At 35.0% G+C, this 27,541-nt stretch overlaps 1 long non-coding RNA gene across 1 annotated transcript in view; it reads right to left on the bottom strand.

Moving 5' to 3' along the window:
- LOC148957838 (uncharacterized) overlaps nt 1-27,151 on the bottom strand; it is a 58,942-nt gene extending 31,791 nt beyond the window's left edge. Inside the window, exons 1-3 of the long non-coding RNA XR_016144980.1 lie at nt 26,980-27,151; nt 24,292-24,339; nt 21,982-22,103 (exon numbers count right to left, since the gene is read on the bottom strand). This is a non-coding gene — a long non-coding RNA (uncharacterized LOC148957838). The remainder of the gene's footprint in view (nt 1-21,981; nt 22,104-24,291; nt 24,340-26,979) is intronic.
- Nucleotides 27,152-27,541: the final 390 nt, after the last annotated feature.

Genomic DNA, 27,541 nt, shown 5'->3' with positions numbered 1-27,541 from the left:
ATAAAGAGAGCCAAGGATTTTAGGAAAAATCTAAAGCATAGCTCCTTACAGCAACTTAGCAATGAAAATTGACAAGCAATGAAAAAAAGAGAACCAAGGATTTTTGGGAAATTCTGAAGCATAGCCTCCTACAGCAACTTAGCAATAAATAATGACAGGCAATGAAATAAAGAGAGCGAAGGATTTTAGGTAGATTTTGAAGCATAGCTCCCTACAGCAACAAAGCAATAAAAAATGACAGGCAATGAAATAAAGACAGCGAAGGATTTTAGGGATTTTCTGAAGCATAGCTCCGTACAGCAAAGAAGCAATAAAAAATGACAGGCAATGAAATTAAGAAAGCAAAAGATATCAAAAAAAATTCTGAAGCATAGCTCCCTACAGCAACTTAGCAATAAATATTGACAGGCAATGAAAAAAAGAGAGTGAAGTATTTTAGGGAAATTCTAAAGCATAGCTCCCTACAGCAACAAAGCAATAAAAAATTGCAGGCAATGAAATAAAGATAACGAAGGATTTTAGGGAAATTCTAAAGCATAGCTCCCTACAGCAACAAAGCAATAAAAAATGACAGGCAATGAAATAAAGAGAGCAAAGCATTTCAAAAAAATTCTGAGGCATAGCTCCCTACAGCAACGAAGCAATAAAAATGACAGGCACTGAAATTAAGAGAACGAAGGATTTTTGGGAGATTCTGAAGCATAGCTCCCTACTGCAACTTAGTATTAAAAATAGAGAGGCAATGAAATAGAGAGAGTGAAGGATTTTAGGGAGATTCTGAAGCATAGCTCCCTACAGCAACGAAGCAATAAATATTGACAGGCAATGAAAAAAAGAGAGTGAAGTAATTTAGGAAAATTCTAAAGCATAGCTCCCTACAGCAACAAAGCAATAAAAAATTACAGGCAATAAAATAAAGATAACGAAGGATTTTAGGGAAATTCTAAAGCATAGCTCCCTACAGCAACGAAGCAATAAAAATGACAGGCAATGAAAAAAGTGAACCAAGGATTTTTGGGAAATTCTGAAGCATAGCTCCCTTCAGCAACAAAGCAATAAAAAATGACAGGCAATTAAATAAAGACAGCGAAGGATTTTAGGGAGATTCTGAAGCATATCTCCGTACAGAAACGAAGCAATAAAAAATGACAGGCAATGAAATAAAAAAAAGCAAAGGATTTCAAAAAAATTCTGAAGCATAGCTCCCTACAGCAAGTTAGCAATAGAAATGACAGGCAATTAAAAAAAGAGGGCAAAGGATTTTAGGAAAAATCCAAAACATAGCTTCTTACAGCAACGGAGCAATAAAAATGACAGACAATGAAAAAGAGAACCAAGGATTTTTGGGAAATTCTGAAGCCTAGCTCCATACAGCAACAAAGCAATAAAAAATGACAGGCAATGAAAAAAAGAGAACCAAGGATTTTTGGGAAATTCTGAAGCATAGCCTCCTACAGCAACTTAGCAATCAATAATGACTGGCAATGAAATAAAGAGAGCGAAGAATTTTAGGTAGATTTTGAAGCATAGCTCCCTACAGCAACAAAGCAATAAAAAATGACAGGCAATGAAATATAGAGAGAGAAGGATTTTAGGGAGATTCTGAAGCATAGCTCCGTACAGCAACGAAGCAATAAAAATGACAGGCAATGAAATAAAGAAAGCAAAGGATTTCAAACAAATTCTGAAGCATAGCTCCCTACAGCAACTTAGCAATAGAAATGACAGGCAATGAGATAAAGAGGGCAAAGGATTTCAGGAAAAATTTAAAGCATAGCTTCTTACAGCAACGAAGCAATAAAAATGACAGGCAATGATATAAAGAGAACGGAGGATTTTTAGGAAATTCTGAAGCATAGCTCCCTACAGCAACAAAGCAATAAAAAATGACAAGCAATGAAATAAAGACAGCAAAGGATTTTAGGGAGATTCTGAAGCAAAGCTCTGTACAGCAACGAAGCAATAAAAAATGACAGGCAATGAAATAAAGAGAGCAAAGGATTTAAAAAAAAAATTCTGAAGCAAAGCTCCCTACAGAAACTTAGCAATAGAAATGACAGGCAATGAAATAAGGAGGGCAAAGGATTTTAGGAAAAATCTAAAGCATAGCTTCTTACAGCAACGAAGCAATAAAAATGACAGGCAATGATATAAAGAGAACGAAGGATTTTTGGGAAATTCTGAAGCATAGCTTCCTACAGCAACAAAGCAATAGAAAATGAAAGGCCATGAAATATAGAGAGCAAAGGATATCAAAAAAGTTCTGAAGCATAGCTCCCTACAGCAACTTAGTATTAAAATAGAGAGGCAATGAAATAAAGAGAGTGATCGATTTTAGGGAGATTCTGAAGCATAGCTCTCTACAGCAACGAAGCAATAAAAAATGACAGGCAATAAAATAAAGAGAGTGAAGTATTTTAGGGAAATTCTGAAACAAAGCTCCCTACAGAAAATTTAGCATGAAAAATTGACAGGCAATGAGAAAAAGAGAGTGAAGTATTTTAGGAAAATTCTGAAACATAGCTCTCTACAGCAACGAAGCAATAAAAAATGACAGGCAAAAAAATAAAGAGAGCCAAGGATTTTAGGAAAAATCTAAAGCATAGCTCCTTACAGCAACTTAGCAATAAAAATTGACAAGCAATGAAAAAAAGAGAACCAAGGATTTTTGGGAAATTCTGAAGCATAGCCTCCTACAGCAACTTAGCAATAAATAATGACAGGCAATGAAATAAAGAGAGCGAAGGATTTTAGGTAGATTTTGAAGCATAGCTCCCTACAGCAACAAAGCAATAAAAAATGACAGGCAATGAAATAAAGACAGCGAAGGATTTTAGGGATTTTCTGAAGCATAGCTCCGTACAGCAAAGAAGCAATAAAAAATGACAGGCAATGAAATTAAGAAAGCAAAAGATATCAAAAAAAATTCTGAAGCATAGCTCCCTACAGCAACTTAGCAATAAATATTGACAGGCAATGAAAAAAAGAGAGTGAAGTATTTTAGGGAAATTCTAAAGCATAGCTCCCTACAGCAACAAAGCAATAAAAAATTGCAGGCAATGAAATAAAGATAACGAAGGATTTTAGGGAAATTCTAAAGCATAGCTCCCTACAGCAACAAAGCAATAAAAAATGACAGGCAATGAAATAAAGAGAGCAAAGCATTTCAAAAAAATTCTGAGGCATAGCTCCCTACAGCAACGAAGCAATAAAAATGACAGGCACTGAAATTAAGAGAACGAAGGATTTTTGGGAGATTCTGAAGCATAGCTCCCTACTGCAACTTAGTATTAAAAATAGAGAGGCAATGAAATAGAGAGAGTGAAGGATTTTAGGGAGATTCTGAAGCATAGCTCCCTACAGCAACGAAGCAATAAATATTGACAGGCAATGAAAAAAAGAGAGTGAAGTAATTTAGGAAAATTCTAAAGCATAGCTCCCTACAGCAACAAAGCAATAAAAAATTACAGGCAATAAAATAAAGATAACGAAGGATTTTAGGGAAATTCTAAAGCATAGCTCCCTACAGCAACGAAGCAATAAAAATGACAGGCACTGAAATTAAGAGAACGAAGGATTTTTGGGAGATTCTGAAGCATAGCTCCCTACAGCAACTTAGTTTTAAAAATAGAGAGGCAATGAAATAGAGAGAGTGAAGGATTTTAGGGAGATTCTGAAGCATAGCTGCCTACAGCAACGAAGTAATAAAAATGACAGGCAATGAAATAAAGAGAGTGAAGTATTTTAGGGAAATTCTAAAGCATAGCTCCCTACAGCAACAAAGCAATAAAAAATGACAGGCAATGAAATAAAGAGAGCAAAGCATTTCAAAAAAATTCTGAAGCATAGCTCCCTACAGCAACTTAGCAATAGAAATGACAGGCAATTAAATAAAGAGGGCAAAGGATTTTTGGAAAAATCCAAAACATAGCTTCTTACAGCAACGAAGCAATAAAAATGACAGGCAATGAAAAAAGAGAACCAAGGATTTTTGGGAAATTCTGAAGCATAGCTCCCTTCAGCAACAAAGCAATAAAAAATGACAGGCAATTAAATAAAGACAGCGAAGGATTTTAGGGAGATTCTGAAGCATATCTCCGTACAGAAACGAAGCAATAAAAAATGACAGGCAATGAAATAAAAAAAAGCAAAGGATTTCAAAAAAATTCTGAAGCATAGCTCCCTACAGCAAGTTAGCAATAGAAATGACAGGCAATTAAAAAAAGAGGGCAAAGGATTTTAGGAAAAATCCAAAACATAGCTTCTTACAGCAACGGAGCAATAAAAATGACAGACAATGAAAAAGAGAACCAAGGATTTTTGGGAAATTCTGAAGCCTAGCTCCATACAGCAACAAAGCAATAAAAAATGACAGGCAATGAAAAAAAGAGAACCAAGGATTTTTGGGAAATTCTGAAGCATAGCCTCCTACAGCAACTTAGCAATCAATAATGACTGGCAATGAAATAAAGAGAGCGAAGAATTTTAGGTAGATTTTGAAGCATAGCTCCCTACAGCAACAAAGCAATAAAAAATGACAGGCAATGAAATATAGAGAGAGAAGGATTTTAGGGAGATTCTGAAGCATAGCTCCGTACAGCAACGAAGCAATAAAAATGACAGGCAATGAAATAAAGAAAGCAAAGGATTTCAAACAAATTCTGAAGCATAGCTCCCTACAGCAACTTAGCAATAGAAATGACAGGCAATGAGATAAAGAGGGCAAAGGATTTCAGGAAAAATTTAAAGCATAGCTTCTTACAGCAACGAAGCAATAAAAATGACAGGCAATGATATAAAGAGAACGGAGGATTTTTAGGAAATTCTGAAGCATAGCTCCCTACAGCAACAAAGCAATAAAAAATGACAAGCAATGAAATAAAGACAGCAAAGGATTTTAGGGAGATTCTGAAGCAAAGCTCTGTACAGCAACGAAGCAATAAAAAATGACAGGCAATGAAATAAAGAGAGCAAAGGATTTAAAAAAAAAATTCTGAAGCAAAGCTCCCTACAGAAACTTAGCAATAGAAATGACAGGCAATGAAATAAGGAGGGCAAAGGATTTTAGGAAAAATCTAAAGCATAGCTTCTTACAGCAACGAAGCAATAAAAATGACAGGCAATGATATAAAGAGAAGGAAGGATTTTTGGGAAATTCTGAAGCATAGCTTCCTACAGCAACAAAGCAATAGAAAATGAAAGGCAATGAAATAAAGAGAGCAAAGGATATCAAAAAAGTTCTGAAGCATAGCTCCCTACAGCAACTTAGTATTAAAATAGAGAGGCAATGAAATAAAGAGAGTGATCGATTTTAGGGAGATTCTGAAGCATAGCTCTCTACAGCAACGAAGCAATAAAAAATGACAGGCAATAAAATAAAGAGAGTGAAGTATTTTAGGGAAATTCTGAAACAAAGCTCCCTACAGAAAATTTAGCATGAAAAATTGACAGGCAATGAGAAAAAGAGAGTGAAGTATTTTAGGAAAATTCTGAAACATAGCTCTCTACAGCAACGAAGCAATAAAAAATGACAGGCAAAAAAATAAAGAGAGCCAAGGATTTTAGGAAAAATCTAAAGCATAGCTCCTTACAGCAACTTAGCAATAAAAATTGACAAGCAATGAAAAAAAGAGAACCAAGGATTTTTGGGAAATTCTGAAGCATAGCCTCCTACAGCAACTTAGCAATAAATAATGACAGGCAATGAAATAAAGAGAGCGAAGGATTTTAGGTAGATTTTGAAGCATAGCTCCCTACAGCAACAAAGCAATAAAAAATGACAGGCAATGAAATAAAGACAGCGAAGGATTTTAGGGATTTTCTGAAGCATAGCTCCGTACAGCAAAGAAGCAATAAAAAATGACAGGCAATGAAATTAAGAAAGCAAAAGATATCAAAAAAAATTCTGAAGCATAGCTCCCTACAGCAACTTAGCAATAAATATTGACAGGCAATGAAAAAAAGAGAGTGAAGTATTTTAGGGAAATTCTAAAGCATAGCTCCCTACAGCAACAAAGCAATAAAAAATTGCAGGCAATGAAATAAAGATAACGAAGGATTTTAGGGAAATTCTAAAGCATAGCTCCCTACAGCAACAAAGCAATAAAAAATGACAGGCAATGAAATAAAGAGAGCAAAGCATTTCAAAAAAATTCTGAGGCATAGCTCCCTACAGCAACGAAGCAATAAAAATGACAGGCACTGAAATTAAGAGAACGAAGGATTTTTGGGAGATTCTGAAGCATAGCTCCCTACTGCAACTTAGTATTAAAAATAGAGAGGCAATGAAATAGAGAGAGTGAAGGATTTTAGGGAGATTCTGAAGCATAGCTCCCTACAGCAACGAAGCAATAAATATTGACAGGCAATGAAAAAAAGAGAGTGAAGTAATTTAGGAAAATTCTAAAGCATAGCTCCCTACAGCAACAAAGCAATAAAAAATTACAGGCAATAAAATAAAGATAACGAAGGATTTTAGGGAAATTCTAAAGCATAGCTCCCTTCAGCAACGAAGCAATAAAAATGACAGGCACTGAAATTAAGAGAACGAAGGATTTTTGGGAGATTCTGAAGCATAGCTCCCTACAGCAACTTAGTTTTAAAAATAGAGAGGCAATGAAATAGAGAGAGTGAAGGATTTTAGGGAGATTCTGAAGCATAGCTGCCTACAGCAACGAAGTAATAAAAATGACAGGCAATGAAATAAAGAGAGTGAAGTATTTTAGGGAAATTCTGAAACATAGCTCCCTACAGCAACGAAGCAATAAAAAATGACAGGCAATTAAATAAAGAAAGCGAAGGATTTCAAAAAAATTCCGAAGCATAGCTCCCTACAGCAACTTAGCAAAAGAAATGACAGGCAATGAAATAAAGAGGGCAAAGGATTTTAGAAAAAGACTAAAGCATAGCTTCTTACAGCAAGGAAGCAATAAAAATGACAGGCAATGATATAAAGAGAACGAAGGATTTTGGGGAAATTCTGAAGCATAGCTCCCTACAACAACAAAGCAATAAAAAATGACAGGCAATGAAATAAAGACAGCGAAGGATTTTTGGGAGATTTTGAAGCAAAGCTCCGTACAGCAACGAAGCAATAAAAAATGACAGGCAATGAAATAAAAAGAGTAAAGGATTTCAAACAAATTCTGAAGCATAGCTCCCTACAGCAACTTAGCAATAGAAATGACAGGCAATGAAATAAAGTGGGCAAAGGATTTTAGGAAAAATCTAAAGCATAGCTTCTTACAGCAACGAAGCAATAAAAATGACAGGCAATAAAATTGAGAGAACAAAGGATTTTTGGGAAATTCTGAAGCATAGCTCCCTACAGCAACTTAGTATTAAAAATAAAGAGGCAATTAAATAAAGTGAGAGAAGGATTTTTAGGAAAAATCCAAAACATAGCTTCTTACAGCAACGAAGCAATAAAAATGACAGGCAAAGAAAAAAAGAGAACCAAGGATTTTTGGGAAATTCTGAAGCATAGCTCCCTTCAGCAACAAAGCAATAAAAAATGACAGGCAATTAAATAAAGACAGCGAAGGGTTTTAGGGAGATTCTGAAGCATAGCTCCGTACAGAAACGAAGCAATAAAAAATGACAGGCAATGAAATAAAGAAAGCAAAGGATTTCAAACAAATTCTGAAGCATAGCTCCCTACAGCAACTTAGCAATAGAAATGACAGGCAATTAAATAAAGAGAATGAAGGATTTTAGAAAAAATCTAAAGCATAGCTTCTTACAGCAACGAAGCAATAAAAATGACAGGCAATGATATAAAGAGAACGGATGATTTTTGGGAAATTCTGAAGCATAGCTCCCTACAGCAACAAAGCAATAAAAAATGACAGGCAATGAAATATAGAGAGAGAAGGATTTTAGGGAGATTCTGAAGCAAAGCTCTGTACAGCAACGAAGCAATAAAAAATGACAGGCAATGAAATAAAGAGAGCAAAGGATTTCAAAAAAATTCTGAAGCAAAGCTCCCTACAGAAACTTAGCAATAGAAATGACAGGCAATGAAATAAGGAGGGCAAAGGATTTTAGGAAAAATCTAAAGCATAGCTTCTTACAGCAACAAAGCAATAAAATTGACAGGCAATGAAATAAAGAGAACGGAGGATTTTTGGGAAATTCTGAAGCATAGCTTCCTACAGCAACAAAGCAATAAAAAATGACAGGCAATGAAATAAAGACAGCGAAGGATTTTAGGGATATTCTGAAGCTTAGCTCCGTACAGCAACGAAGCAATAAAAAATGATAGGCAATGAAATAAAGAGAGCAAAGGATTTCAAAAAAATTCTGAAGCAAAGCTCCCTACAGAAACTTAGCAATAGAAATGACAGGCAATGAAATAAGGAGGGCAAAGGATTTTAGGAAAAATCTAAAGCATAGCTTCTTACAGCAACGAAGCAATAAAATTGACAGGCAATGATATAAAGAGAACGGAGGATTTTTGGGAAATTCTGAAGCATAGCTTCCTACAGCAACAAAGCAATAAAAAATGACAGGCAATGAAATAAAGACAGCGAAGGATTTTAGGGATATTCTGAAGCTTAGCTCCGTACAGCAACAAAGCAATAAAAAATGACAGGCAACGAAATAAAAAAAAGCAAAGGGTTTCAAAAAAATTCTGAAGCATAGCTCCCTACAGCAAGTTAGCAATAGAAATGACAGGCAATTAAATAAAGAGGGCAAAGGATTTTAGGAAAAATCCAAAACATAGCTTCTTACAGCAACGAAGCAATAAAAATGACAGGCAATGAAAAAAAGAGAACCAAGGATTTTTGGGAAATTCTGAAGCATAGCTCCCTTCAGCAACAAAGCAATAAAAAATGACAGGCAATTAACTAAAGACAGCGAAGAATTTTAGGGAGATTCTGAAGCATAGCTCCGTACAGAAACGAAGCAATAAAAAATGACAGGCAATGAAATAAAGAAAGCAAAGGATTTCAAACAAATTCTTAAGCATAGCTCCCTACAGCAACTTAGCAATAGAAATGACAGGCAATTAAATAAAGAGAATGAAGGATTTTAGAAAAAATCTAAAGCATAGCTTCTTACAGCAACGAAGCAATAAAAATGACAGGCAATGAAATTAAGAGAACGAAGGATTTTTGGGAAATTCTGAAGCATAGCTCCATACAGCAACAAAGCAATAAAAAATGACAGGCAATGAAAAAAAGAGAACCAAGGATTTTTGGGAAATTCTGAAGCATAGCCTCCTACAGCAACTTAGCAATAAATAATGACTGGCAATGAAATAAAGAGAGCGAAGGATTTTAGGTAGATTTTAAAGCATAGCTCCCTACAGCAACAAAGCAATAAAAAATGACCGGCAATGAAATATAGAGAGAGAAGGATTTTAGGGAGATTCTGAAGCATAGCTCCGTACAGCAACGAAGCAATAAAAAAAACAGGCAATGAAATAAAGAAAGCAAAGGATTTCAAAAAAATTCTGAAGCATAGCTCCCTACAGCAACTTAGCAATAGAAATGACAGGCAATGAGATAAAGAGGGCAAAGGATTTTAGGAAAAATTTAAAGCATAGCTTCTTACAGCAACGAAGCAATAAAAATGACAGGCAATGATATAAAGAGAACGGAGGATTTTTGGGAAATTCTGAAGCATAGCTCCCTGCAGCAACAAAGCAATAAAAAATGACAGGCAATGAAATATAGAGAGAGAAGGATTTTAGGGAGATTCTGAAGCAAAGCTCTGTACAGCAACGAAGCAATAAAAAATGACAGGCAATGAAATAAAGAGAGCAAAGGATTTCAAAAAAATTCTGAAGCAAAGCCCCCTACAGAAACTTAGCAATAGAAATGACAGGCAATGAAATAAGGAGGGCAAAGGATTTTAGGAAAAATCTAAAGCATAGCTTCTTACAGCAACGAAGCAATAAAATTGACAGGCAATGATATAAAGAGAACGGAGGATTTTTGAGAAATTCTGAAGCATAGCTTCCTACAGCAACAAAGCAATAAAAAATGACAGGCAATGAAATAAAGAGAGCAAAGGATTTCAAAAAAATTCTGAAGCATTGCTCCGTACAGCAACTTAGTATTAAAAAAGAGAGGCAATGAAATAAAGAGAGTGATCGATTTTAGGGAGATTCTGAAGCATAGCTCTCTACAGCAACGAAGCAATAAAAAATGACAGGCAATAAAATAAAGAGAGTGAAGTATTTTAGGGAAATTCTGAAACATAGCTCTCTACAGCAACGAAGCAATAAAAAATGACAGGCAAAAAAATAAAGAGATCCATGGATTTTAAGAAAATTCTAAAGCATAGCTCCCTACAGCAACGAAGCAATAAAAAATGACAGGCAATAAAATAAAGAGAGTGAAGTATTTTAGGGAAATTCTGAGACATAGCTCCCTACAGCAACAAAGCAATAAATAATGACAAGCAATGAAAAAAAGAGAACCAAGGATTTTTGTGAAATTTCAAAGCCAAGCTCCCTACAGCAACTTAGCAAAAACATTGACAGGCAATGAAATAAAGAGAGCCAAGGATTTTAGGGAAATTCTAAAGCATAGCTCCCTCCAGCAACGAAGCAATAAAAAATGACAGGCAATGAAAAATAGAGAGAGATGGATTTTAGGGAATGTCTAAAACAAAGCTCCCTACTGCATCTTAGCAATAAAAATTGACAGGCAATAAAATGAAGAAAGCGAAGGATTTTAAGAAAATTCTGACTCATAGCTCCCTACAGCAATTTAGCAATAAAAAATGACAAGCAATGAAAAAAAAAGAGCCTAGGATTTTTTAGAAATTTGAAAGCCAAGCTCCCTACAGCAACTTAGCAAAAAAAATCACAGGCAGTGAAATAAAGAGAGCGAAGGATTTTAGATAGATTTTGAAGCATAGCTCCTTACAGCAACAAAGCAATAAAAAATGAGAGGCAATAAAATAAAGAGAACGAAGGATTTTAGGAAAATTCTAAAGCATAGCTCCCTACAGCAACGAAGCAATAAAAAATGACAAGCAATGTAGAAAAGAGAACGAAGGATTTTAGGGAATTTCTAAAGCATAGCTCCCTACAGCAACTTAGCAAAAAAAATTCACAGGCAATGAAATAATGAAAGCGAAGGAATTTAGGGAAAATCTTAAACATAGCCCTCTACAGCAACTTAACAAAAAAAATGACAGGCAATGAAATAAAGATAATCAAGGATTTTAGGGAAATTCTAAAGTATAACTCCCAATAGCAACTTAGCAAAAAAAAGACAGGCAATGAAAAAAAGAGATCCATGGATTTTAAAAAAATTCCAAAGCATAGCTCCCTACAGCAACTTAGTATTAAAAAAAGAGAGGCAATGAAATAAAGAGAGTGAAGGATTTTAGGGAAATTCTGAAACATAGCCCCCTACAGCAACTTTCCAAAAAAAAATAACAGGCAATGAAATAAAGAGAGCCAAGGATTTAAGGGAATTTCTAAAGCAGAGCTCCCTACATCAACAAAGCAGTAAAAAATGACAAGCAATGAAAAAAAGAGAACCAAGGATTTTTGGGAAATTTCAAAGCCAAGCTCCCTACAGCAACTTAGCAAAAACATTCACAGGCAATGAAATAAAGAGAGCCAAGGATCTTAGGGAAATTCTAAAGCATAGCTCCCTCCAGCAACGAAGCAATAAAAAATGACAGGCAATGAAATATAGAGAGAGATGGATTTTAGGGAATGTCTGAAACAAAGCTCCCTACAGCATCTTAGCAATAAAAATTGACAGGCAATAAAATGAAGAAAGCGAAGGATTTTAAGAAAATTCTGAATCATAGCTCCATACAGCAAATTAGCAATAAAAAATGACAAGCAATGAAAAAATAAGAACTAAGGATTTTTGACAAATTTCAAAGCAAAGCTCCCTACAGCAACTTGTCAAAAAAAGACAGGCAATGAAATAAAGAAACCAAAGATTTTAAGGAAAATATAAAAGTTAGCTTCCAACAGCAATTTAGAAAAAAAACTGAAGACAAATGAATAAAGAGAGGAAAGGATTTTATGGAAATGGTGATGCGTAGCTCCCTACAGCAACTTAGCAATAAAAATTGACAGACAATTAAATAATGAGAGCGATGGATTTTAGGGAAATTCCAAAGCAAAGCTCCCATCAGCAACGAAACAATAAAAAATGACAGGCAATGAAAAAAAGAGAGTGAAGTTTTTTAGGGAAATTCTAAAACATAGCTCCCTACAGCAACTTTCCAAAAAAAATAACAGGCAATGAAATAAAGAGGGCCAAGGATTTAAGGGAAATTCTAAAGCAGAGCTCCCTACAGCAACAAAGCAATAAAAAATGACAAGCAATGAAAAAAAGAGAACCAAGGATTTTTGGGAAATTTCAAAGCCAAGCTCCCTACAGCAACTTGTCAAAAAAAAGACAGGCAATGAAATAAAGAAACCAAAGATTTTAGGGAAAATCTAAAAGTTAGCTTCCAACAGCAATTTAGAAAAAAAACTGAAGACAAATGAATAACGAGAGGAAAGGACTTTATGGAAATGGTCAAGCGTAGCTCCCTACAGCAACTTAGCAATAAAAATTGACAGACAATTAAATAATGAGAGCGATGGATTTTAGGGAAATTCCAAAGCAAAGCTCCTACAGCAACCAAGCAATAAAAATTGACAGTCAACTAAATAAAGAGAGCGAAGGATTCTAGGGAAAATCTAAAACACAGCTCCCTACAGCAACGAAGCAATAAAAAATGCCAGGCAATGAAATAAAGAGAAAGAAGGATTTTAATGAAAATCTAAAGCATAGCTCCCTACAGCAAGTTAGCGATAAAAAAGGCAGTCAATCAAATAAGGAAAACAAATGTTTTTAAAGAAATTCTAAAGCATAGCTCCCATCAGCAACGAAAGAATAAAAAATGACAGGCAATGAAATAAAGAGATCCATGGATTTTAAAAAAATTCTAAAGCATAGCTCCCTACAGCAACAAAGCAATAAAAAATGACAGGCAACGAAATAAAGAGAACCAAGGATTTTTGGGAAATTTCAAAGCCAAGCTCCCTACAGCAACTTAGCAAAAACATTCACAGGCAATGAAATAAAGAGAGCGAAGGATTCTAGTGAAAATCTAAAACACAGCTCCCTACAGCAACGAAGCAATAAAAAATGACAGGCAATGAAATAAAGAGAACGGAGGATTCTAGGGAAATTCTAAAACATAGCTCCTTACAGCAAGTTAGCGATAAAAAAGGCAGTCAATGAAATGCGGAGAGCGAATGTTTTTAGGGAAATTATAAAGCATAGCTCCCATCAGCAACGAAACAATAAAAGATGACAGGCAATTAAATAAAGAGAGTGAAGTATTTTAGGGAAAATCTGAGACATAGCCCCCTAGAGCAAACTTAGCATGAAAAAATGACAGGCAATGAAATAAAAAGAGCCATGGATTTTAAGAAAAGTTTAAAGCATAGCTCCTTACAGCAACTTAGCAATAAAAATTGACAAGCAATGAAAAAAAAGAACCAAGGATTTTTGGGAATTTCTGAAGCAAAGCCTCCTACAGCAACTTAGCAATATAAAATGACAGGCAATGAAATAAAGAAAGCGAAGGATTTTAAGAAAATTCTGAAGCATAGCTCTCTACATCAATTTAGCAAAAAAAATTGACAAGAAATGAAAAAAAAAGAACCAAGGATTTTTGACAAATTTCAAAGCAAAGCTCCCTACAGCAACTTGTCAAAAAAAGACAGGCAATGAAATAAAGATAATCAAGGATTTTAGGGAAATTCTAAAGTATAACTCCCCATAGCAATTTAGAAAAAAAACTGAAGACAAATGAATAAAGAGAGGAAAGGATTTTATGGAAATGGTGATGCGTAGCTCCCTACAGCAACTTAGCAATAAAAATTGACAGACAATTAAATAATGAGAGCGATGGGTTTTAGGGAAATTCCAAAGCAAAGCTCCCATCAGTAACGAAACAATAAAAAATGACAGGCAATGAAAAAAAGAGAGTGAAGTTTTTTAGGGAAAATCTAAAACATAGCCCCCTACAGCAACTTTCCAAAAAAAATAACAGGCAATGAAATAAAGAGGGCCAAGGATTTAAGGGAAATTCTAAAGCAGAGCTCCCTACAGCAACAAAGCAATAAAAAATGACTAGCAATAAAAAAAGAGAACCAAGGATTTTTGGGAAATTTCAAAGCCAAGCTCCCTACAGCAACTTAGCAAAAACATTCACAGGCAATGAATAAAGAGAGCCAAGGATTTTAGGGAAATTCTAAAGCATAGCTCCCTACAGCAACGAAGCTATAAAAAATGACGAGCAATAAAAAAAGAGAACCAATGATTTTTGGGAAATTTCAAAGCCAAGCTCCCTACAGCAACTTAGCAAAAACATTCACAGGCAATGAAATAAAGAGAGCCAAGGATTTAAGGGAAATTCTAAAGCAGAGCTCCCTACAGCTACAAAGCAATAAAAAATGACTAGCAATAAAAAAAGAGAACCAAGGATTTTTGGGAAATTTCAAAGCCAAGCTCCCTACAGCAACTTAGCAAAAACATTCACAGGCAATGAATAAAGAGAGCCAAGGATTTTAGGGAAATTCTAAAGCATAGCTCCCTACAGCAACGAAGCTATAAAAAATGACAAGCAATAAAAAAAGAGAACCAAGGATTTTTGGGAAATTTCAAAGCCAAGCTCCCTACAGCAACTTAGCAAAAACATTCACAGGCAATGAAATAAAGAGAGCCAAGGATCTTAGGGAAATTCTAAAGCATAGCTCCCTCAAGCAACGAAGCAATAAAAAATGACAGACAATGAAATATAGAGAGAGATGGATTTTAGGGAATGTCTAAAACAAAGCTCCCTACAACATCTTAGCAATAAAAATTGACAGGCAATAAAATGAAGAAAGCGAAGGATTTTAAGAAAATTCTGAATCATAGCTCCCTACAGCAATTTAGCAATAAAAAATGACAAGCAATGAAACAAAGAGAGCCAAGGATTTTTGGGAAATTTCAAAGCCACGCTCCCTACAGCAACTTAGCAAAAAAAATTCACAGGCAATGAAATAAAGAGAACCAAGGATTTTAGGGAAATTCTAAAGTATAGCTCCTTACAGCAACTTAGCAATAAAAAATGAAAGGCAGTGAAATAAAGAGAGCGAAGGATTTTAGATAGATTTTGAAGCATAGCTCCTTACAGCAACAAAGCAATAAAAAATGACACGCAATAAAACAAAGAGAACAAAGAATTTTAGGAAAATTCTAAAGCATAGCTCCCTACAGCAACGAAGCCATAAAAAATGACAAGCAATGAAAAAAAGAGAACAAAGGATTTTAGGGAATTTCTAAAGCATAGCTCTCTACAGCAACTTAGCAAAAAAAATTCACAGGCAATGAAATAATGAAAGCGAAGGAATTTAGGGAAAATCTTATACATAGCCCTCTACAGCAACTTAACAAAAAAAATGACAGGCAATGAAATAAAGATAATCAAGGATTTTAGGGAAATTCTAAAGCATAACTCCCAATAGCAACTTAGCAAAAAAAACAGGCAATGAAATAAAGAGATCTATGGATTTTAAAAAAATTCTAAAGCATAGCTCCCTACAGCAACGAAACAATAAAAGATGATAGGCAATTAAATAAAGAGAGTGAAGTATTTTAGGGAAATTCTGAGACATAGCTCCATACAGCAAACTTAGCATGAAAAAATGACAGGCAATGAAATAAAAAGAGCCATGGATTTTAAGAAAAGTCTAAAGCATAGCTCCTTACAGCAACTTAGCAATAAAAATTGACAAGCAATGAAAAAAAGAGCACCAAGGATTTTTGGGAAATTCTGAAGCATAGCCTCCTACAGCAACTTAGCAAAAAAAATTCACAGGCAATGAAATAATGAAAGCGAAGGAATTTAGGGAAAATCTTAAACATAGCCCTCTACAGCAACTTAACAAAAAAAATGACAGGCAATGAAATAAAGATAATCAAGTATTTTAGGGAAATTCTAAAGTATAACTCCCAATAGCAACTTAGCAAAAAAAAGACAGGCAATGAAATAAAGAGATCCATGGATTTTAAAAAAATTCCAAAGCATAGCTCCCTACAGCAACTTAGTATTAAAAAAAGAGACGCAATGAAATAAAGAGAGTGAAGGATTTTAGGGAAATTCTGAAACATAGCCCTCTACAGCAACTTTCCAAAAAAAATAACAGGCAATGAAATAAAGAGAGCCAAGGATTTAAGGGAATTTCTAAAGCAGAGCTCCCTACAGCAACAAAGCAATAAAAAATGACAAGCAATGAAAAAAAGAGAACCAAGGATTTTTGGGAAATTTCAAAGCCAAGCTCCCTACAGCAACTTAGCAAAAACATTCACAGGCAATGAAATAAAGAGAGCCAAGGATCTTAGGAAAATTCTAAAGCATAGCTCCCTCAAGCAACGAAGCAATAAAAAATGACAGACAATGAAATATAGAGAGAGATGGATTTTAGGGAATGTCTAAAACAAAGCTCCCTACAGCATCTTAGCAATAAAAATTGACAGGCAATAAAATGAAGAAAGCGAAGGATTTTAAGAAAATTCTGAATCATAGCTCCCTACAGCAATTTAGCAATAAAAAATGACAAGCAATGAAACAAAGAGAGCCAAGGATTTTTGGGAAATTTCAAAGCCAAGCTCCCTACAGCAACTTAGCAAAAAAAATTCACAGGCAATGAAATAAAGAGAACCAAGGATTTTAGGGAAATTCTAAAGCATAGCTCCTTACAGCAACTTAGCAATAAAAAATGAAAGGCAGTGAAATAAAGAGAGCGAAGGATTTTAGATAGATTTTGAAGCATAGCTCCCTACAGCAACAAAGCATTAAAAAATAACAAGCAAAGAAAAAAAGAGAACCAAGGATTTTTGGGAAATTTCAAAGCCAAGCTCCCTACAGCAACTTAGCAAAAACATTCACAGGCAATGAAATAAAGAGAGCCAAGGATCTTAGGGAAATTCTAAAGCATAACTCCCAATAGCAACTTAGCAAAAAAAAAGACAGGCAATAAAATAAAGAGATCCATGGATTTTAAAAAAATTCTAAAGCATAGCTCCCTACAGCAACGAAACAATAAAAGATGACAGGCAATTAAATAAAGAGAGTGAAGTATTTTAGGGAAATTCTGAGACATAGCTCCCTACAGCAAACTTAGCATGAAAAAATGACAGGCAATGAAATAAAAAGAGCCATGGATTTTAAGAAAAGTCTAAAGCATAGCTCTATACAGCAACTTAGCAATAAAAATTGACAAGAAATGAAAAAAAGAGAACCAAGGATTTTTGGGAAATTCTGAAGCATAGCCTCCTACAGCATTATAGCAATAAAAAGAGACAGTCACTCAAATAAAGAGATCCATGGATTTTAAAGAAATTCTAAAGCAGAGCTCCCTACAGCAACGAAGCAATAAAAAATGACAAGCAATGAAAAAAAGAGAACCAACGATTCTTAGGAAATTTCAAAGCCAAGCTCCCTACAGCAACTTAGCAAAAATATTCAAAGGCAATGAAATAAAGAGAGCCATGGATTTTAGGAAAAATCTAAAAGATAGCCTCCAACAGCAACTTAGAAAAAAAATTGAAGACAAATGAATAAAGAGAGGAAAGGATTTTATGGAAATTGTGAAGCATATTTCCCTACAGCAACTTAGCAATAAAAATTGACAAACAATTAAATAATGAGAACGATGGATTTTAGGAAAATTCCAAAGGAAAGCTTCCTACAGCAACCAAGCAATAAAAATCCACAGACAACTAAATAAAGAGAGCGAAGGATTCTAGGGAAAATCTAAAACACAGCTCCCTACAGCAACGAAGCAATAAAAAATGACAGGCAATGAAATAAAGAGAACGAAGGATTTTAATGAAAATCTAAAGCAAAGCTCCCTACAGCAACTTAGGATTGAAAAATTACAGGCAATGAAATAACGAGAGTGAAGTATTTTAGGGAAATTCTAAAACATAGCCCCCCACAGCAACTTAGCGATAAAAAAGGCAGTCAATGAAATAAAGAGAGCAAAGGATTTTAGGGAAATTATAAAGCATAGCTCCCATAAGCAACGAAACAATATAAAATGAAAGGTAACGAAATAAATGAAACGAAGGATTTTTGGGAAATTGCAAAGCAAAGATCCTTACAGCATTATAGCAACAAAAAATGACAGTCACTCAAATAAAGAGATCCATAGATTTTAAAGAAAATTCTAAAGCATAGCTCCCTACAGCAACGAAGCAATAAAAAATGACAGGCAACGAAAAAAAGAGAGTGAAGTATTTTAGGGAATATCTAAAACATAGCCTCCTACAGCAAAGAAGCAATAAAAAATGACAGACAATTAAATAAAGAGAGCGAAATATTTTTGGGAAATTCTGAATCATAGCTCCCTACAGCAACAAAGCAATAAAAAATGACAGGCAATGAAATAAAGACAGCGAAGGATTTTAGGGAGATTCTGAAGCATAGCTCCCTACAGCAACGAAGCAACAAATAATGACAGGCAATATAATAAAGAGAGCCAAGGATTTTAGGAAAAGTCTAAAGCAAAGCTCCTTACAGCAACGAAACAATAAAAAATGACAGGCAATGAAATATAGAGAGAGAAGGATTTTAGGGAATGTCTAAAACAAAGCTCCCTACAGCATCTTAGCAATAAAAATTGACAGGCAATTAAATGAAGAAAGCGAAGGATTTTAAGAAAATTCTGAAGCATAGCTCCCTACAGCAATTTAGCAATAAAAAATGACAAGCAATGAAAAAAAGAGAACCAACGATTCTTGGGAAATTTCAAAGCCAAGCTCCCTACAGCAACTTAGCAAAAAAAATTCAAAGGCAATGAAATAAAGAGAGCCAAGAATTTTAGGAAAAGTCTAAAGCAAAGCTCCTTCCAGCAACGAAGCAATAAAAAATGACAGGCAATGAAATAAAGAGAACGAAGGTTTTTAATGAAAATCTAAAGCATAGCTCCCTACAGCAACTTAGCAAAAAAAAGTCAAAGGAAATGAAATAAAGAGAGCCAAGAATTTTAGGAAAAGTCTAAAGCAAAGCTCCTTACAGCAACGAAGCAATAAAAAATGACAGGCAATGAAATAAAGAGAACGAAGGTTTTTAATGAAAATCTAAAGCATAGCTCCCTACAGCAACTTAGCATTGAAAATTGACAGGCAATGAAATAAAGAGAGTGAAGTGAAGAGCCAAGGAATTTAGGGGAAATCTTATACATAGCCCCCTACAGCAACTTAACAAAAAAATGACAGGCAAGAAAATAAAGAGAACGAAGGATTTTAATGAAAATCTAAAGCATAGCTCCCTACAGCAACTTAGTTATAAAAACCGACCGACAATTAATTAAAGAGAGCGAAGGACTCTAGGGAAATTCTAAAACATTGCTCCCTTCAGCAACTTAGCGATAAAAAAAGGCAGTCAATGAAATGAAAAGAGCAAAAGATTTTGGGGAAATTATAAAGCATAGCTCTCATCAGCAACGAAACAATAAAAAATAACAGGTAACGAAATAAAGAGAACGAAGGATTTTTGGGAAATTCCAAAGCAAAGACCCTTACAGCATTATAGCAATAAAAAATGGCAGTCACTCAAATAAAGAGATCCATGGATTTTAAGGAAATTCTAAAACAAAGCTCCCTACAGCAACTTAGCAATAAAAAGTAAAATGCAATGAAATAAAAAAAGTGAAGTATTTTAGGGAAATTCTGAAACATAGCTCCCTACAGCAAACTTAGCATGAAAAAATGACAGGCAACGAAAAAAAGAGAGTGAAGGATTTTAGGGAAATTATAAAGCATAGCTCCCATTAGCAACGAAACAATGAAAAATGACAGGTAACGAAATAAAGAGAACGAAGGATTTTTGGGACATTCCAAAGCAAAGATCCTTACAGCATTATAGCAATAAAAAATGACAGTCATTCAAATAAAGAGATCCATGGATTTTAAGGAAATTCTAGAGCATAGCTCCCTACAGCAACGAAGCAATAAAAAATGACAGGCAATGAAATAAAGAGAGTGAAGTATTTTAGGGAAATTCTGAAACATAGCTCCCTACAGCAAACTTAGCATGAAAAAATGACAGGCAACGAAAAAAAGAGAGTGAAGGATTTTAGGGAAATTATAAAGCATAGCTCCTATCAGCAACAAAGCAATAAAAATGACAGGCAATGAAATATAGAGAGAGAAGGATTTTAGGGAATGTCTAAAAGAAAGCTCCCTACAGCATCTTAGCAATAAAAATTGACAGGCAATTAAATGAAGAAAGCGAAGGATTTTAAGAAAATTCTGAAGCATAGCTCCCTACAGCAATTTAGCAATAAAACATGACAAGCAACGAAAAAAAGAAAACCAAGGATTCTAGGGAAATTTCAAAGCCAAGCTCCCTACAGCATCTTAGCAAAAAAAACCAAAGGCAATGAAATAAAGAGAGCCATGGATTTTAGGAAAAGTCTAAAGCAAAGCTCCTTACAGCAACGAACCAATAAAAGATGACAGGCAATTAAATAAAGAGAGTGAAGTATTTTAGGGAAATTCTGAAACATAGCTCCTTACAGCAACCTAGCAAAAAAAATTGACAAGCAATGAAAAAAAGAGAATCAAGGATTTTTGGGAAATTCTGAAGCATAGCCTCCTACAGCAACTTTGCAATAAAAAATGATAGGCAATGAAATAAAGAGAGCAAATGATTTTAGGGAGATTTTGAAACATAGCTCCCTACAGCAACGAAGCAATAATAAATGACAGGCAATAAAATAAAGAGAGCTAAAGATTTCAGGAAAAGTCTAGAGCAAAGCTCCTTACAGCAACGAAGCAATAAAAATTGAAAGTCAATTAAATGAAGAAAGCGAAGGATTTTAAGACAATTCTGAAGCATAGCTCCCTACAGCAATTTAGCAATAAAAATTACAAGAAATGAAAAAAAGAGAACCGAGGATTTTTGGGAAATTTCAAAGCAAAGCTCCCTACAGCAACTTATCAAAAAAAGGCAGGCAATGAAATAAAGAAAGCCAAAGATTTTAGGGAAAATCTAAAAGATAGCCTCCAACAGCATTTTAGAAAAAAATAGAAGACAAATGTATAAAGAGAGGAAAGGATTTTATGGAAATTGTGAATCGTAGCTCCCTACAGTAACTTAGCAATTAAAATTGACAGACAATGAAATAATGAGAGCGATGGTTTTTAGGGAAATTCCAAAGAAAAGCTCCCTACAGCAACTTAGCAATAAAAATCGACAGAAAACAAGTTCTAGGGAAATTTTAAAACATAGCTCCCTACAGCAACGAAGCAATAAAAAATGACAGGCAATGAAATAAAGAGAGCCAAGTATTTTAGGGAAATTCTAAAACAAAGCTCTCTATAGCATCTTAGCAGTAAAAATTGAAAGGCAAGGAAATGAGAACACGAAGGCTTTTATAGTAATTCTAAAGCAAAGCTCCCCACAGCAACGTAGCAATAAATATTGTTAGGCAAAAACAAAGATGAAGGAAGGATTTTAGGGCAACTTTAACGTAAAGCTCTCTACAGCAAATTAGCAAGAAAACATGACACGTTGGTTTTTAGAGAAACTCATAAGCAAAGCTAGTGATAGTAAGTGATAATCATAAATCAATACGCAAGGAAAAAAAATAAAGGGCTTTTTAGAAAAATTTCATAACAGAGCCACCAGCAGTAAGTTTGAAATAGAATTTTTTTGAGGAAGGTAACAAAATTACAGAAGGATTTTAGAGAAATGTTTTTACAAAGCTTACAACATTAAGAAACTTTTCATCAAAAGCAACGTAAATTAAGTCATTAACAGGATTTAATTCTCAAGGAAAATATTATTTTTGAATTATAATGGTAGTTCTGAAATAAAAATTTTCTGAAAAAATGTAATGTCTGCACTTCAGAATAAAAGGTCTGCAGTTAAGAATAAATGCAGAACGATCCACGCTATTCAAGTTTGTAATTTTGGAATTTAAAAGAAAGGGAACCGACATACCTGCAAAAGTCATACAAGTTTTTATGAAGGTTTTATTCCAGATCCCATTCATATCCAATTTCTAGTTGTTCAAAGCATCAACTGGATACATTGATGGAGCTTTGAAGAGGAATTTGTGAGCCCTAGGATTTTAACAAAAAAAACATTGGAAGTAGTTGAAAAGATATTTCAATAAAGTTCACGAAAATTCAAGTTTCTTTAATTTTGTCCAAAAGAACAGAGTCCTGAGCAAAAGCAAGACCTAAAGGACCGAAGAAACCAAACAAACTGTTTATGATTAAAAGAGATCTGGAGAACGTTATCGACAAAGTCTGAAATCAAAAAGTCGTTTCAATCAAAGTATCGAAATCATAGATGGCTTTTTCATTGTTAACATTTTTTCAAAGTTCTAAAAAGCAACAAAATTTTGTTTTCAAAACTGAATTGCCAAAAAATGACATTGATTCATAAGAGCTAAGAGAGGAGGTTTTCATAACAAAGGGTAGTATCGTTGCTAAGAGGATATCATCAAAATGCTTGCAAAAGTAGCATTAGTAGAGGTAATGTCATGGTAATTAAAAGTAACACATAATGTTTTGCATTGGACTTTAATCATTGGCATCACATTACAGCCTTAGTTTGGAAGAATTTGGAGGAAATTAAACAAGTCAGGATTTTGTCCTAAATTTTTCCCAAACTTTCAATATTTTAGTCATAGCCTTAAAATCCACAAAACATTATGCAGCTGTGTCCTACATCAAGCTACGTATGAAGCAGATCAGAAGTGAGGGAGCCAAAATAAGAAAGTCACACAGACACGTCCTTTATTAAAGGTTACACCCAAAAATGATGTAAAGAATTAGTTGCTACATTATCTGCAGACGGAAGGAAAGTTTTGTAATGCATTCATTCTGTGGGCTAATGCATAAATATTAATAACATTATCTGATGGGAAAAGAAATTTTATTATTGAAATTAAATTAATGGCAATCTCGGCCTAGATATCTATAAAAAAAGAAATTTTTTTGCGAGCAATTCAAGACTGTCTACTCTTGATTTGAAAATACATAAACAGTAGAAGAAAGTGGGTAACTTTGTGGTTTTGTTTGGGGATGTCAGGGACTTTTATCCTGCCAAACTGAATGTAAAACTGCCAAAAATTATAACGATTTAATGAACATCAAACGATGAACTTCAAAACGTAGAAGGGACACGATGGACATTCATCGACTTTTTTCGGTCTAACGTAAGAGTTTACAAAGACTACGTTGAGGATTGAAACATCCCAGGAAATAATATTACGAGAAGCATTGCTGTCTATTAATTGAAATAGACCAACGAGAAACATAATTTGAAAGTAAGACTTTAATCAGAATTATTCAAAGATACGTTTAGTCAAAAGTAAAGGGGACAGGAACAAAAACCTTGTTTCAAAACGCAGAAGAGACAATATGGAGAGAGATTGACTTTATCAATAGGGGGTAAGACCTTACTTAGATTAGATAAAGAACTGAAACGTCCAAGGAATCAATGGCACAACAAGCATTGCTGTCTATCAATTGAGAGAGACCAACGAGAAACATAAACTTTATCTAATAAAAGGTAAGAGTCTAATCAGTATTATTCAAAGATACATTTAGCCAACAGTACAAGAGACAGAAACGAAAACCTTGTTTTTAAACGCAAAACAGACACGATGGAAAGTCGTTGACTTTTTCGGTCTAACATAAGAGTTCACGAAGATTAGGTTAAGCATTTAAAAATCCCGGGAAATAATGGCATGACAAGCTTTGCTGTCTATTAATTGAGAGAGAATAACGAGAAACATAAACTTTATCAATTTAAATGTTAGATTTTAATCAGTATAATTAAAAAAAAGTTTAGCCAAAAGTACAAGAGACAGGGACAAAAAGCTTGCTTCACAACGCAGAAGAGACACGATGGACAGTCATCGACTTTTCAATATAGGGTAAGCATTTTCTTCGATTAGATTGAAGATTGAAAAATTCAAGGAAATAATGGCATAACAAGCATTGCTGTCTATCAATGGAGAAAAACCAAGGGAAAACATAAGCATTTTCTAATCAACAGGGAGATTTTGAACCGAATAATTCAAAGATAGATTCAGCCTAAAGTATAAGGGACAGGGACGAAAAAACCTTGTTTTAAAACGCAGAAGAGACACGATGGAGAGTGGTCAACTTTATCAATAAAGGGTAAGACTGTTCTTAAATTTGCTGTAGAATTAATCTTTTAGAATTCAAATTTAGAGTTGAATCAGAATACTTCCAAAATAAATTTAGCCAGGTATAAAGGGTAGAGTCAACAAACCTTCTTTCAGAACGTAGCAAGGACACGATGGTGAATCTTCGACTTTATCTATCAAGGATAACAATTTACTTAGATTAGATTATGGATGGAAAATTCCAAGGAAAATATGGCGGAACAAGCAATGCTTTCTATCAATGGATGAACTCAACGAGAAACATAAACTTTTGAAAATTTGAACTTAGAGCCTTATGCAAATAGTTCAAAGATAAATTTAGCCTAAGGTACAAAGGGCAGAGACATCAAAGCTTCTTTCAAAAGTAAAAGGGACACGATTATGAATCATCTTTTTTATCTATCTAAGGTAAGAATTTACTTAGATTCATGTTACTCGATGTAAGTATGTAAGTAAGTATGGATAGAGTTCAGGCTGCAGTGCAGGTGATTCAAAATTGATCTTAATCCCGTGCTTAGGAAAATGTCAATAATTTGTAAACACAGCAGGCATTCGCTGTTCACCAAAAATTTTCTCATTACCAGAGGGTAAGGGTAGCTAAATATCGTTCTGATTGATTTTACCCTTGTTGATTGATTAGGCGAGGCTATATAGCCCCTTCACTATATCCCCTCTTAGATAAGGAAGGGGGCTTCTTTTTCTTTAGAACATATGATTTCAACTCTTGGAACGATACTGGTTATGACGATCATAGCAAATACTTCTTTATCCGGCATTCCAATTCTTTACTTGGATTGAATCAAATAAAGTGACGTAGATTCACTATGGGACTGGAGTATGCAACCATTCCATTTTCCTTCCGGGTCCGGGTGTTCGTAGGGGGGGGGGGGAGGTGTAGATCATGACCAATGATTCACAGATATTATAATAAGAAAAACAAAATAGAAAGTCAATCAGATCGGCCTGGAAAAAATTTTGTTACAGAAGATTGAGGCGAGAAAATCTAAGCACTACATCGCAATTCAATGTAAAAGGGTTTAAGGAATTTTAATTCTCCCGAATTACTGGGGTTTTATATTCAATGTATAGGGTCAAATCAGGAGCGGATCCAGACTATAGCAACTGGAGCTCGAACTATAGTCAAAATCTCCATGTTTGATTTTCGGAATTCAAAGTTAAGTGTTAATTCTTCCTCTGCTATCAAGCCTCTCAACATTTGAAAGCAGCGGTATAGGTTATCAAATTATTAACAAACATGCATTGCTGGCGGCTCTTGCTAATGGGCATCTGGGGCCATGCACCCTCAAAAAGATTCAAAGGAAATCTATGATATTCATATTTAATTTTGAAGATAGTCTTACTGTGGTTAATTATATAAGTTTGTATCTCTTCTAGAAAAAGCTCCTTGCTATCCCGTCTCGTCCTTAGCCTCGCTTCTGGCCCGCTAGTGCCTTGAGCGATGATGTCATTTTACGGGCAAAGTTTTTTATGTCCCTAGCCGACATGCGCACAAGCTAATTTTCGACCTCGAGCATTGCAAAACGCCGTCTGTGATTGGCTCATTTGGATTCGGGGCAAGAAAAATTTTGCCCATAAAATGACATCATCGCTAAACAACAACCACATCTATTCATGCTTTTTCTTCTGCGCTCCATGACGATCAACATCAAACCATGAATACAGTGAAAAATTTGCAAAGTCGACCTTTCTATCGATTATCGCAATATTGATGGTCTGCCCTCCCAACTGTGAAAGTCACGAGCCGCCACTGGTCATCACTATGCCTCTCCGGATTTGCTCTGGAAAAGGCATCGAAGACAATGAAACTCGTACTATAATTTTTGGCGCGAGCTATAGTGAAGCTATAGTCAGGTTTGAAAATGGCTTTTTAACCAATAGAATATGAGTATCCACGGTACATCTCCGCTCTCTGCCCCCTGTAAAGCAACAGTGGACTATAGCTCGTCTTCACATCCTGGGTCCCCTGTAATGTAGCTTCAAAGGCAAGAACCTACTAGGGAATAGGCAGGGACGGCGGAACGACCAAGCGGCAAGAGAGGGGGGGGCAGGCTCGAGTTAAAGGGCTTTTGAAAGATAATTCTCAGCTTCTACAAATTCATACGAGACTGCAGTTTTATTATCTGTAGGTATCTTCAACATTGGCTAATTTTCGGCATAAGGAATTATTTTACATGTTTTGAGAAGTTCAGAATTTCATATGAATCTCTCTGATTATTACAATTGGCCAGTTTCAAGGGAACTTTATTAAAAACAACTCTTGCCCCTTCTGTCAAAGGGTAACAGGGGCGGTTGTACCCCCACACCCCCTTCTCTGGCGTCCCTGGAGATAGAAAAAGGATGTTCGAAGGAATATTTATGAATACGAAGCAACTATAAACACACATGGTTTATCATTTGCCCATATAGTGGGTGTGTCCCACAAGCAAGGAGGGTGTGGTCCCGATCCCAAAAAATTTGAGCTATAATCACCAAAAATCCTGGATCCGTCCCTGGTCAAATGACGTTTCCACATATATTGCAATCAAAGCTTTAACCAAACGAATTCTAAGTTTGCTCTCTGAAAACAGGTTTTCTTTACAGCCGGCAGGTTTTTGATTTACTGCGTATTTATCGAAGTTGCAGAATACTTAAAATAAGAACCCTATCAAAATTATTCAACAAAGCTTATTCGCTTGACGTTAAGAAGAACAGTCTTGAAGATGTCGTATTTTCTTTCTGATAAGGTAAGATAAAAGCAACACTTTGAAAGGAAATAAGAGAACATATTCGATTACCTCAATTAAACGCAATCAGCCTGCGTCCTCTACCTCTGCGTCCAGGCATCGAATGTCTTCTACTTGTCGAAGCTTTACGGTGCAATACAAAATCCAGTATCGAACAAAGTTGAGAAGTTTAGAGATTTAGTTGATTTATAGATCTAGCTGAAGTCACAATAGAGCACCATCAAGTAGGCCATCTTGGATAGCATAAACCTTCGAAAACACTGCCGAATTCATTTCAGAATGCCAGAGCGAACGATATTATCCTCAAGTCTCCATTAGCATCATAAAAACTTTGTTATGCATCATATTTAATATCTGGTTTATAATTCAGAATATTGATTATAAAGCAAATGGATTGCTTATTTATATTCTACGAAAACCTGCGATACTCAAGGGAGATTCAATTTGATTGAACCACAGGTGGTCCAAAGGGGAAACCAACAATCAAAAATATAAGCGGGAGAAGTGTCTCTTGGGAGTTCACAGGCTATTGCTCCTCCGCGCCTACGATAATTTACCATTAACGGGAATAGCTGCGTGAGGGTATCTAAAATTCAAGAGTAAAACGTGAACC

The sequence above is a fragment of the Rhopilema esculentum genome, chromosome 20 (genome assembly GCF_057945365.1).
Source record: "Rhopilema esculentum isolate cy_ngs chromosome 20, ASM5794536v1, whole genome shotgun sequence".
Taxonomy (NCBI): Eukaryota; Metazoa; Cnidaria; class Scyphozoa; order Rhizostomeae; family Rhizostomatidae; genus Rhopilema; species Rhopilema esculentum.
The sequence above is the reverse complement of the archived record's forward strand: the minus strand, read 5'-3'. Positions and strand labels throughout refer to the sequence as shown.